The 13,525-nt window shown below is 38.7% G+C and overlaps 1 protein-coding gene and 1 long non-coding RNA gene across 2 annotated transcripts in view; one reads left to right on the top strand and one right to left on the bottom strand.

The window, feature by feature from the left end:
• The window catches only part of THSD7A (thrombospondin type 1 domain containing 7A), a 262,887-nt gene extending 261,390 nt beyond the window's left edge, over nt 1-1,497 (bottom strand). The window contains exon 1 of the mRNA XM_065752262.1: nt 1,479-1,497. The gene's annotated coding sequence lies outside the window, so the exon portion shown is untranslated. The remainder of the gene's footprint in view (nt 1-1,478) is intronic.
• LOC136058636 (uncharacterized) overlaps nt 1-13,525 on the top strand; it is a 418,135-nt gene that overhangs the window by 182,372 nt on the left and 222,238 nt on the right. The window lies entirely within an intron of this gene.

Genomic DNA, 13,525 nt, shown 5'->3' with positions numbered 1-13,525 from the left:
ACTTTGTTGCTCTCATGTGTATTTGATGAAGAGCTAATCCATGTAACCACAGTTCCTTTCCTTCATTCCTACAGACATCTGCAACACTACTCAAGGCCACTGCAGTATAAGGTGTGTTGACTTGATATACAATCTGCAGAATTACCATATCAGAATATGATCACTGTCAGCTTTCCACCACTTCCCCTCATCATAAAAAGCACACTGTGAGAAGACAAATGTGAATCAAGTGCCGGGTTTTTCTGGGATTTCTGCTGCTCTGTACTTCCCAGTAAAATGACAAAACTCAAGGAATATTTTGATAGTACTAAAGATGCTCGAAATTCTTCAGCATAAAAAGACAAACCATCTACAATATTAACCTTCAGAGCAATCCATGGACCACAAATCTGGATAAGGTCAAATTCCACCTCACCAGAAAAAACTGCATTACTCTCACCTCGCCCTAAAACCAGGTCAGGACAGGTCTAAAATGAAGCAATCACAAGTCTTTTTTATATAAGTCAGAAGTGCTTATCTAATGCTCTGCCAATGGCCTTAACAGAGAGCAAGTCATTCTGAAATGGAATCAGTAATAGTGAAAAGAGCATCAAATGATGGTCAACATGTATGAACCTCAAACACCCCCTGCTTCCGAGTTTCAACACATCATTCTCAAGCAACTTCGATGAACTTTGTCCCTCTGTGTCATTGGTAACCTTCACAAGATCTGTCAGGAAAATTAAAAAAAATGAAAAAAAGAGGGAAAAAGATGACTTAAAAAAGGATTTCTCAATAGGATCAATGAGAAAAGACACCAAAAATTAGGAAGTGACAGAATGGGTCTTCTAACCCACATATAGACAGTGAATAAATTTACTGCATTATCCTACAAACTAAGTGATGAGCTGATTGGTTTCAAAACCCGGAGGTTTTATAATAAAGTGGAACAATCTGCTTAAATAACTTTCTTCAGTGCAGCTCCATCGAGCCTAGTGCTGAAGCACCCACTGCTAAACGCAGGCACGGCTGAACTGTAACTCAAAACGCAGCATCCCGGCCCTGGCATTACACCTCAAACAGTGCTCACTCCCCACCAAACCGCACCCACACCCTTTATTTCATTTTCCATCGTTCCACGGACGCACTCTGCGCTTAACGAGGAGCTACTAAAAGTAAACACCATCAACTCGCACGTGACGCCAGCGGCGTTAACTACAGCAGAGAATTTTTTCACCCTACCTTGTCGTTCACTTTCCTTTGGGTCGTTTAAGGGTGCTCCAGAAGCAATCCCTCACCACTCTGGATGTGCCCGAGCCCATGCGCATCCCCGCGCTCCCGAGCCCGCCGCTCCTCCCGCATCACAGCAGCGCACGCTGCTGGCACACAGACAGCACCTCCAGCCCGGCTCCTGACGCACGGCGATCTGAACAAAACCAGCCTACTGTTTCGCGTCCTTCAGACACTAATTATTTGCTTTACCAAAACAGAGCTCTCACCGCTCCGCGCAGGGCCCCCCTTCTTCCCTCCCTGCCCTCCTCCCGCGACGGGGCGGGGCGGAGGCTCCGTGCCCCTCGGTGCCCCGAGCCGTCTACGTTCCCTTCCGTGGGCACTCACCGCCTTCCCCCCCGCCCCCCCCCCGGCATCACGCGGCCGCCCGCCCCTCCCGAGAGTCGCCGGCTCCATCCGCAATGCAGCTCTGGCCGCCCCGCTCCCTTTGCCCGGTCCGAACCGGCACCTGCGCACCTCGCTGGGTAACTCCGCACCGCCGCGGAGAGAAGGGCGAGAGAGCAGGGCAGTAATAAGTGTCACATCCAGGAGGAGTTTTGCTGTTTCTCCCCCCCCCCCCGAAACCTATCACTGCGGTGGACCCCAGGGACGGGGTGAGATTAATTGCTCCGCGTTAGGAAGAAAATGAGAGATGTCGTTAATCAAGGAAGTTGTAAATCATCCCCGTTTGGAGATGGAATTCGGAGATTAGCTGGGGCAGATGGCTGGCAAAAACACAGCGCTCGCCAGGACTGGCGTAAATCACTCAACTTCTGCACTCACTAAGCAGCCGATGACAGCACTACAAGCGTTTTCTTAAGAAGTGTTTCTTAGGAAGATGAATATTCGTATTACAGAAGCACTGCCAACAGTTATTATGTTTCCCTTTCGCGGTAATTCAAGTAGCGGGTTTTCCTTCCTGGATGTCAGAAGATTCACGCCTGAAGAAAGAAGACTTTTCAGGCAAATATTTTCCAGACGCGGATAAGAGACAAAGCTAGGCAAATACAGGAGTGCCCAGAGCCTTGCTTCAGTGTTCTACCTGAAATAAACAGGCAAAGCTGCAAGTTACTATGTGTCCTCAGTGCTCCGCAATAGTCACCTTTACTTGCAGCAGCTACAGCAAGATCCACATTTGTTCCAACTTCTTTTATTTCTGTACACTCTGAGGAAAGCAGTGAATCAATGCCACTTTTATTGACTATATCTACAAGAATACTGGACACCCAGTGGACTCTAAATGTTCCAAGCCACTTTCTTTCATCAGTCTACCCTAAATTTGTTTCACAAAGCAAAAATGAGTTATGGCATGATCAACTTTAATCAATCTTGCATGGTATCACATTGATTACCATGTCAAATGCTTGTATAAATATAAGCTTAGCACCAATATCCATGAGTAATTGTGAACTTGATTGCTTGCCTTGCAATAACAAGATCAGTCTATAGTGGCATTCAGAAACTTCAGTGATAAATTAAATAATAGAATCTATTTTATCACATAAAACAGACTGCAGTCCAAAACATGGCATTTTCAATAACTACTTAAAAATGATTCAGATGTTAACCTGATGGGTAATCAAAATGTTTGTTAAGCTAAGCAGTTTAATTTTCATTATTAAAAACTTCTTTTAGAAAAATTTATGTTATTTTAATTAAATTTAAGAAAAGCTATGTACAACATAAGAAGTTGTATTCAAGTTACACTTCAGTATTTGGATTTAGTGAGCGCTGTACAGAGCGCAGAGTCATCTTTAACTGACTTCAGTACAGGATACAGAAACAAAGACTCTTGCAAGTTTCACCTTATCTGATGAACTAAATCTGAGGGATAATGAATCTAAAATTATTTCTTTAGTTAAAAATATAAAACTAACACTTCAGATGGAGAAGCAGGTCATTTTTTATGATTTTGAAATATCACTAAACACTGACAAAATTATTTAAGTTAAGAGGACCTTTTGAGGCTCCTTACTCAAAGCAGGGCAACTTCAAATCTAGGTTGAGTCTAACCAGGTTTCAGAAATGGAGATTCTAGCTTTTCTGGACAACTTGTTTGATTGTGACAACTGCTTCTTGTACAGCATGTTCTCGAAAATGGGCAGCTGATATGACTTATCCAGATTCTAAAAGAGATATTCTTGATGAAACATACACAATACACAACAGTCAAAGTATAACTTCCTCCTAACTTCCTACTTTTGTCAGAAAGAGCAAATATTTAGGTCAAAGTCAGTTACATCCCATTTGGCTATGCAAAGCTGATCACGCCATAATTTTAAGGGTATCAGCAGTATCTACAAAATAGACTCACTTTCCCCAGATGTTATGTGTATGTTCAGTACTTAATGTTCAGTAATTAAACGGTGTTTTCTTTTCCCACTAATAATAGTGATATCTTCTTGAGACGTCATTTCTCAGGCATGTACGAAAGCTGGTCTACCTTTTAGTGCACTTGTAGCCTGTGTACAACAGGGATATAGCTGATGCAGAGATCAGCCCTGAATAGCAGCTCATAGGGAGACCAGGAAAGGGAAAACTGACAAAATGAGCAGCCTAGACTGAAACTGTTTTCCCTTAAGTTCACACAAGCTCTAGTTTGTCTGCCATCCACTTTTAAAAGAGAGAAAACGACAATTCCTAGCCATTGCACTCACAAATAATCAAAATATTTGAATTGTTTACTAATATTCTCATTAATATCATTTGCATTCTGAATTATCCTCCTTAATGGAATCTGTGCATTTTCTTTCTACGTATCTATATATACCCATAGTTTATAATATATATATATATAAGGCATGTAATCTTAAGTCTCATGAATATTGACATTCTTGTGTTTCACACTAGTAGCAAGCCTGCAGGCATCTCTGAAACCTGCACTATTCTGCTATTGCAAAATCATCATCTCATCCCAAACAAACCTAACAGCCTTTCAAGCTGTGCTTGTAATACCATTATGTTTTTTCAGGCCTGTTAGAGATATCAAGGATGAGAACTGAAAAGAAATTGCATCAACAGTTTTGGGGAAGAGTCTGCAAAGAAACAAGTGAAAAATCCTTCTTAAATCTGTTAATAACTTGTGAAACCTTCCAGAATTTTTGTAGCAATGCAAAACAAACAAAGAAACAAAGTTCCTCGTGGAACTTAAAGAGAAGATACGTGCTCCTAGTCTTGGAGCTAAGAAATTCAACACATTGGAGTAGGATAAAGGAGGCTTTCACCTTATTTCAGCAAATCTGTGATAAATGAGCAAAGTTATTACTATTTTACGTATTCTTTGTCTTATATGACATTAATTAGTTACTTCACTCCAATTTCCAGTGAGCAGAAGTCTACTCAAGAAATCACCAGCACAACAGACATTAATTGGTGTTCCTGTTTGCCATCTATTCATTTTCCAGCACTGTTGACACAGCACAAACAACTCTACGACTGATTGCTTTGAAATGTTTAAGGCAAAAACAAAGGTACAATGGAGACATTACATTGTCCATGTCATGATGCAATACAGTGCTTATCTGCACTTTTCTGAACCTTAAAATAAGAAGCTATCATTGAACATGTCTTTTTCCAATGTGATAGTATAGCATACAGCCATGACAGTCACGAGACAGGACAGCTCAGTCTACCTTATCCTTAAAAAAGCAGTATGGAAATCCCTATATAGAAGACTGCATAGTTACAATTCAGCAAAGCATCCATTCATTCTTCTCAACCTTTACTTTCTAAAGTATCACTTTTATAAAAACAGCTTTCGAAGTATGAGACCTCCTGTGAGACCTCTGAGTTGAAGGACCACGACTACACAGATGATCAACTCTCAGCCATTCTTGAACTTGTGTGGGATTTTCTGCTAACCATGGATGCATGCATATCCATGGGGCCAGATATATCCCAATATATCCCATAGTACTCAGAGAGCTGACCAATGTCATCGCAAAACATTTCTCAATTATTTTTAACAGTCTTGGGAATCTGGAGAGGCCCCAGTTGACTGGAAGCTTGCAAGCATTGTTTCAGTTTTCAAGAAGAGCAAGAATGAAGAGCCTGGTAATTACAGACCTGTCAGTCTCACTTCAGTGCCTGGTAAAATTATGGAGAAAATTATGCTGGGAGTTATTGAAAAACACCTGAAGGACAATATAGTCATTGGTCACTGCCAACATGGGTTCATGAGGGGAAGGTCCTGTTTAACAAACTTAATTCCCTTTTATGACAAGGTCAGCAATCTAATTTTTCAAGGGAAGCCAGTTGATGTTATAGTTTTGGATTTCAGTAAAGTTTTCAGTACTGTTTCTCACAGTATCCTTTTGGATAAACTATACAAAAAAGCTACACAAAAACATAATGTGATGGGTGAGCAATTGCTTGATGGGTCAAAGGGTTATAGTAAATGGAGTTCTATCAGACTGGTAGCAAGTCACTAGTGGGGTTCCCCAGGGCTCCATTTTAGGGACAGTTCATAAAATCATAGAATCATAAAATGGCTTGGTTTGGAAGGAACCTCAAGGAGATAATGAGGTCTCCTCTTAGCCCTTTCTTTTCCAGGCTGAACAATTGCAGTTACTTCAGACTGTCTTCATAGGATAAGTTCTCCAGCCTTTGGGTTATCCTCATGGTCCTCCTCTGAACCCTCTCCAAAAGTTCCACATCCTCCCTATGTTGGAGGCCCTGACCCAGTATCTATCTGGGGCCTCAGGAGGGCAGAATAGAGGGGGACAATCTCCTCCCTCATCCTGCTGGCTGAGTTCTCTTTAATGTTTTCCTAAACGTTTTGGATGTAAGACTGGAAAGTGATTTGAGTAAGTTGGCTGACAATACTAAATTGTAAGGAGTTGTTAATTCTCTCAGGGGTGGAGAAGCCTTTCAGAGAGATCTAGACAAATTACAGAGCCAGACAATCAGCAACCACATTAATTTTAACAAGTGCAAGTACTGGATTCTTCTCCTGGGATGAAGCAAACGTGGCTACACATACAAAGTGGTGGATGATACGCAGGAGAGCAGCTCTGCTAAAAGGGATTTGGGGGTCTTGGTCAAAAGCAGGTTGAATATGAGTCAACATTGTGCCCAGACAGCAAGGAAGGCCAACCATGGGGCCAACCAGGGGTGCATCAGGCATGACATTGTTAGCTGGTTGAGGGAAGTGATTGTCCCACTGTACATGACACTGGTGAGGCCTGACCTTGAGTACTGTGTACAGATTTGGGCATCACCATACAAAAAGTATTTAAAACTATTAAAGAGTATCCAGAGGAGGGCTATGAAGATAGAGAAGGGTCTAGAGGGAAAGATGTATGAGGAGCAGCTGAAGTCCCTTGGCCTAGAGGAGACTGAGGGGAGACCTTCAGCTTCGTCATGACAGGGAGCAAAGAGATGGGCATTGATCTCCTCTCAGTGGTGATCAATGATATTTGTGGTTTTCTTACAACTCAGGATATTCTATGATTCTATGATTGTGTATCTGCATGATTTTAACATACCCACTTCTCCACGAAATACGAATTACAGACAGATTTTTAAACTATTAGATTATTTTATTAATTTCATGAAAAATTAAATGTATGGTTACTAAGGCATATATATAAATATGATATATGTATACATACATATCCCTGATAGCTTATGTTCCACAGGGCAGACAAACTAGATCGTTTCATTCCAAGTTAATGTCAGTATTTTAACCCTACATCTCAAAGGAGAGGTGGTACAGAATCTGGGTGGATTGTATAGTCCTGAATCAAAGTTCCTGGAAAGTGCTCTGTACTGGTCTTGCACTTTTCTTTAACAACCTAGAAAGCTGAAACTCTGTCTTTCAGAGCACATCCAATATTTCACAAACAAAAACCTGTCAATTATAGCATTGTAAACTCTGATTTATGAAAACAAGAACCTTTACTAAACACCATTAATGCACTTGTAAAGGCTATATAAAACTACAGTTGGATATTAACTTTATTAATGATAATGAACCTTCTTAATATTAATTAACTAATAAACAGAGTACTTTTTTTCTCAGTTGTGGCAGAGGTGTTTACAAGGATAAGCTACTGAAACATTGTCTTTTTTTTTTTTCTTTAAGACTTGAGCACCTCTGGAGAGTTGGCAATTCCAAACATAAAGGTCAGTTTCTATTAATAGTAGGAGAAATATACACAGAAGGAAAGAGTTTAATGAAAACCTGGCTTGCTATGGACTAATTGCTCATTACTCTCATCATTTCTTTGGAAACATGCAGATAATCCTAATTCAAGATAAATAGCATGGCTAAAGTTTAAGGAGAATAAACAAGGCTTATATCTACTGTGAACTATTGCATATTGAAGATGCAAATGGTCTAATCCATAGCTCAGTCAGGAACTGTAAAAATCCAGTCTGGTTGCAGAAGAGCAGGGAGTTTTTCCTTGATTTGCCTGTAGCAAGTTAACACTGTATCCCCAGCAGCAACCTTCAGTGTGCTGCAAGAAGTCAGTAATGTTTTGGTAAGAACAAAAAAAGCATCACTCATTTCAGATGTGCTACTTTTCTCTCCAGTCTTCTCACATAGCTATGTGGAATAAGCTTTTCTTTAGCCCTGTGAAAGGAAGAGGCCTAGTGAGAAGGTCAGCTTATCACTAACACATGTGAACTGGATACGAGCACTAGAAGTGTTCATTTTTAATACACTGTAGTCTTTTCTGCATTGGTTTGCTCAGGAATTGTCAAATGCAGACTGCATCGCTCTGGTTTTTGCTCAGTTTAATGGAAATATCACTGTTCCAAGGGAAAGGATCAAAAGAGAGAATGCCCATAAAACATAGGTATGCATTTCAACAGTGAGTTTTCTGTTTGCTTTCTATTGTCACTTTTACTATGACAGTGTCTTCTGTACAAAAGAATATACTATTTTCTACTAGACTAGAACATGACATAACATAAAAAAATATAAATTCAGTGGCATTAAAACGGAGTACTATTTTAACACTACTGAGCAGAACTCAACATGTTATCTAAGCTAACAATCAGCAAAACAGAATGAACTCTGCATGATATATAATATATAATATATAAATCTATATAGGATTATTGTGGAAATGTGAATATAGAGTATTTAGGATGTTTTTAGGTTATGTAGAATATGTAAGCCTTTTGTTCAAGTAGTCTTTAAAGGCATTTCACTGTCAGGAAGAGTACTGTCATTCTGTGAAGTGGTATCTCATAAATATTACCATAACATGATAAATCATAGTAAAAACAGCCCAGCAGAAATGGTTGCAAGATTGTGCATAGAGCTATATTTATGTATTTTAAAATCCCCTAGGCAGAAATCATTGTGCATGTTTATTCATATGACTGGGTCTTCCAAAACCTTAGGGAATTTTCTTTTCCCAGCTATCAAAATGCTTGGTGAATTTTTACAGATTTTATTCAGACCAGAGTTGATTTTTCTGTGTGTTTAAATGATACTGCGAGGATTCAGCTTTGTTATGGTTTTATGATTTTTGTTGCATTATTGATATTCCACATCATGGCATCATGTGGTGTATTGGGAGTTAAGGAGTTAATGCTCCAGCTCTGTGGATCCTCGATAGTTCTGGGTGTACCTGTCTCAGAAGAGAAAAACTGCATTCCCCAGAGGACTTTGCGATGCTTTGCATTTTTACGTATTTACGCTCAGAGGGAAAGATAAAAACTACTTGCAGTCACAGGACTTTCTTCTTCCCTTCGGGATCGACTCAGCAGTGGGTGTTTGTTGCAGCCGTCCGCCTTCAGCGTTAGCGTAAGGCCTTCGGTTTATCGGACACTCTCTCTTGCTCATTTTATTTGATTCATTAACCTCAATTCCAATTATATTGTATTATATTGTGTTATTTTGCTTCCTGATATCTTATTTAGTAAACTAGCTTTCCTCCTCAGATCATTGCCGCTGTTTTGTTCTTAGGCCCATCTCCCTTCTCCTTTTTCCCTTTTCCCCCTTCCCCTTCCCCGGGGTGTGGGCCCGTGGGTCCCCTGCCTCAATTGTCACGGTACTGGGTCGAACTGTCCCGCAAACCGGTGACAAGCTTCTTGTGAAAGAATAGATATGGCTAAGAGGAAAGACAAAAATAACTAACCTGTCTCTCTTACAAAAACTTCTAACAAAAAATGCTACAACTGAAATCAGTAACATTATCAAAAATTGAGTAAAAACAGAAAAAACAAGATTTATAAAACCAAACAAGAATTGACATCTACTTCTCATCCCTGAAGTTGAAAACAAAATTTCTGGTTGCTTTGTTGAGGATATTCGTTCCTTCCTGCTATCTCTGGTATGTATTCACGTGTCTAAGAAGCCAAGAAAATAGATGAAGTAATAAATATCAATGACTAACGCACTACATACATGTTTAATAACCTTATTTATAATACAAATAGCTGAACAGTAACTCAAATATTTTTTTCAGTGTAACACTCCAGGCTTTTAAAGTTGATATTTATTTGTTTTAAGCCACCTAGAAAAATCTCAGACTACAGAGTTAAAGGTTAAAGAACGGGGTGCTCACTGCTCTTTAGATAGAAGAATAAATCCTCTGGACTAATAAGGTTGCAAGGCCCCCAATTCGGAAGGGGCCTGCAGCAAGTATTGCTCTCTCCATGGCTTCTATCAGCAGCAATCACACATACAGAAAAAATATCAGACCTGTTCAAAGGCTGTATTGAATCAAGAAGATTGTTTCAGTAGCTGAGATCTGGAAGGAACCGGGATTTCAGTTAAAGCCTTTTCTTTTTTCTTTCTTTCTTCTTCTACATACACCACATACCAAGATCAACAAGCATGATCAGAAATGGGTCTATAGGATCTAAGTTGCATAGAGAATTGTACAATTACTTTTTAATATAAAAAGAAGGCAGAACTGTCAGCTATATATCCTAATTTTTTATTCAATTTTGATACAGTTAATAAAGGGATTAGAGTTTTGGGTTAAAAGTTATGAATATGATGCTGACTAGAAAGTAACAATTTTCAACTTTATTTGTTGCTTTTCTTACGTTTTTTCCTTATACAATTGCCTCAAAGATTAGAAAGTTGCTTTATGAACAAGGATAATACTAATATCATCCCTGTAAGTCAGACAAAATCCTCACCATAGACTCAGAAAGAAATGAGAGAGATCTAGAACCCTACATGGTATCTCATAATGAGTAGTTCATTACTTTTTAGCTTAAATGTATTCTAAAAAGACCTCATGGATATCAGTGTGACACTCTAAAGTAACTCTCTTAACACAATATGGGGAGAATGTAGAAGAAAGGCTCTGGTATCAGGATTAAGTCCTATTTTCAAAAAGCACTTATGATGGCTAATTGAAAACTTTTTCATAAAAGTCACAATTAGATACCTTCAAAATGAAAAAAAATACATCAATCTACATAAGGAATGGTTTGAATTTCTGGACAACTACCTGGTTTAATCAAAGGCTGTTCTTTCCCACTCTTTTTCTACAGCTCTACAATGAAAGCATGCTTCACAAAGCCCCTAGTGGCACTAATGATGCTATCACTCCTTTTTGCTGAGCTGTCATTTCTCCTAATTATCATTTATATTGGGTTCTGCTACATTCTGATATTAATGTTGCCACGTATATACTTTAATTATTAGCAATGCTACAGAGTATTTATTCATAAGAGAATTCCAGGCCCCTAGACTTCCCTGAAGCCTTGAAATGTTGATAGATGTCTTTAAGATGGTCCCTGCTTAATGTTCATTACCAGGGAATGAGATAGCTGTCCATAAAACCTTTAATTTTATACATGCAAATGGCCATTGTTTGAGCAAAATGGATAATTGAGCATCTAATTAGTAAATACCTGCTTGCACACACAATTAGCCAATTTACAAGAGCAGATGCTGGCTTATGAATACAGCAAAACAGGTTCAAGTGGCATAGAAGTTCCCTTCATAGTTGACTTCCTTCCTCCTCAAATGTCAAGTTTCTCTCCTTCTCCAGAGGTGTAGGAAGGTAAAGAAATGTCACTCTGTCAAGTGCTTCCTGTAGAATTTTGCACTTGAAAATAACATGGAAGCAGTGTAAAGTGTCTTAAAAGTCTCCAAAAATTCCCTAATTCCTCAAAAGTTAATAAATAAATACACATAAATCCTAAGCATTGGCTCCATCACCTTTAAGGTCACAATGCAACTGGAATAAGTTGGTTCTTGCTCACCCTGCCTTTTCATATGAATCTGTTACACGTACGACTGTTTAATTTAGATACTTAGTAAGTGTCAATTCTAGGTTTTATAGCATCAGTAAATTCTTTAGTTAACTCCTGCAATACATATTTGTGGATTGCTTGTTTAAACCAGTAAGTCATTCGATTATCTTAGGTATAATTTACATATTTCTTTTTCTGGAAGAAGGTTTCACTTGCCTTGCTTTGGCCAATTCATTTTTTACCAAGGAAGTTTGCTGCTATGCTTTCACAGTATTAACTGATCATTATTTCTACAGAGTTGGTCACAGATGGTTCTCTAGTAAGCACAATTAATTTCATTATCACTACCTCATCAAAAAGCAAAGAGCAAGCTTAAAACAACAACAACAAAAACAAGTCTGGAATCCAGATTACAGTTCTGATTGGGTTGTTCCTTTTATTTAGGACAGGTGCATGTAAAACTGGCATAACTTAAATTTCATTTAACATATTAATGTAAAGTTTTAATAATTCCAGCTTACAATTGCACTGAAATAACTTGGTGTAAATGCATGTGTATTGTTACATAAAAGGCAATAGGATGGGAAAACAAAAGTTTCAGAAACTTGAGTATCTTTAGATACTGTCTATATTTTTAACTTTCTTCAGATCTCTCTTTTTCTACCAGAAGTTAAAGCACAGCAAAGTAGTAAATTGTAGGAAAAAAAATGTAATGAAAAAGGAAAGATCTAAAAATAAGTATTAAGAAAGCAATCAGTGAGTCAGAAAAATTGGTATATGTGGACAGAATGTATGTAGGTTGCTCTGAAAGTAAGACTTCCTATTTATTTCCATGGAAAACACACTGGGTGCAAAGAGCACAATAACACTATTTGAGAGAGCAAATTCTCAGCTACAAAATGTTATTTCTTAACATAGTCACAATCATTAGCTGTGCATTTTCCCCAGCAATGAACAAGAGCCTGTGTACTGCACTCGTAAAAATCTGTATGGCCATCTGGAACATTGTTTGTCTTTCATATCTTTGTCACCACTGCAGAAACACAACACCCACCACCTCACTGTGCTCACATCCACTCTTTGGGCTCCAGAAACATTCATCAAGTGCAGATGAATGTCAATGGGTGCCATTTTTTCTTCATGGAGGAATTGATTTCCACACCTTTGCTTCATATGCACTTCCATGTCAGACATCTTTTTGTCAGACTGCCCTTCTGCCGCCACCTGTCACATAACAACAAAATGTATGGAGTATTTGTGGGAACATTCAGCCTGTACTGCCACACCACTGACATCCACTTCTGACATTGTGGGCCAGCGTAATAAAATAGGAGGCATTACTTTCAGAGCAGCCCTAGTAACATTCTTCCTGTTGAAACAAACTCAGAAACCAACTCTGGAAGTCGATGTTTTAAAGTACATTTTGTTTGTGAAGAGTTGTATGGGCACAGATGGTCTGCTAATTACCGTGAAACAGAAGTAGAGTGTTCCATAACTTCAGGCAGTGCTGATTCACTCATTTTACTAATACAATCCTGGTCAATTCTAATTTTGTTTTCAACAGAAATGAATGTGTTGATTACATTCAATTTGTGTGAAGAACATTAAGAAAAATAAGTTTATAATATTAAATATTGAAGGACCTCTTAAGTTTCTAGAACTTATTTATTTATTTCGCAAAGCTTAATTCTAACTGTGCTTTATGATCTATAGAACTAACACTTACTTATATCTTTTTCACAGACAGTTGTACTTAGGCAATTCTTCTCAAAAGACCACCTTGTGAAATAGAAATATGTGAAAGCATGCTTTGATTTAGTGCTGTGTGATATGTTTGCTATCCTAGAGCAATGAAATGGAAGTGTTGTAATGTTATCAAGCCAGTCATCTTTCCCTTGAGAAGCAAAGGGACATGCCTGTTTTGTTCTCAGACACAGTGACCCTCTGCTATGGAACCATGTGACACACATCAGAAGCAACTAATAGAGATGTGGTCTAAAATAGCCCTCTTCCCACTTTTGTCTATTTTAGATAATGTGTGGTTCCAGGAGTGAGCAGATAACATTGATTCATTACAAATAACTCTTCCAATTTTTGGGTG

The sequence above is a fragment of the Cyrtonyx montezumae genome, unplaced genomic scaffold (genome assembly GCF_038088225.1).
Source record: "Cyrtonyx montezumae isolate F1298 unplaced genomic scaffold, pur_monq_1.0 scaffold_8, whole genome shotgun sequence".
Classification (NCBI taxonomy): Eukaryota; Metazoa; Chordata; class Aves; order Galliformes; family Odontophoridae; genus Cyrtonyx; species Cyrtonyx montezumae.
This window is presented reverse-complemented; position numbering and strand designations above follow the sequence as displayed.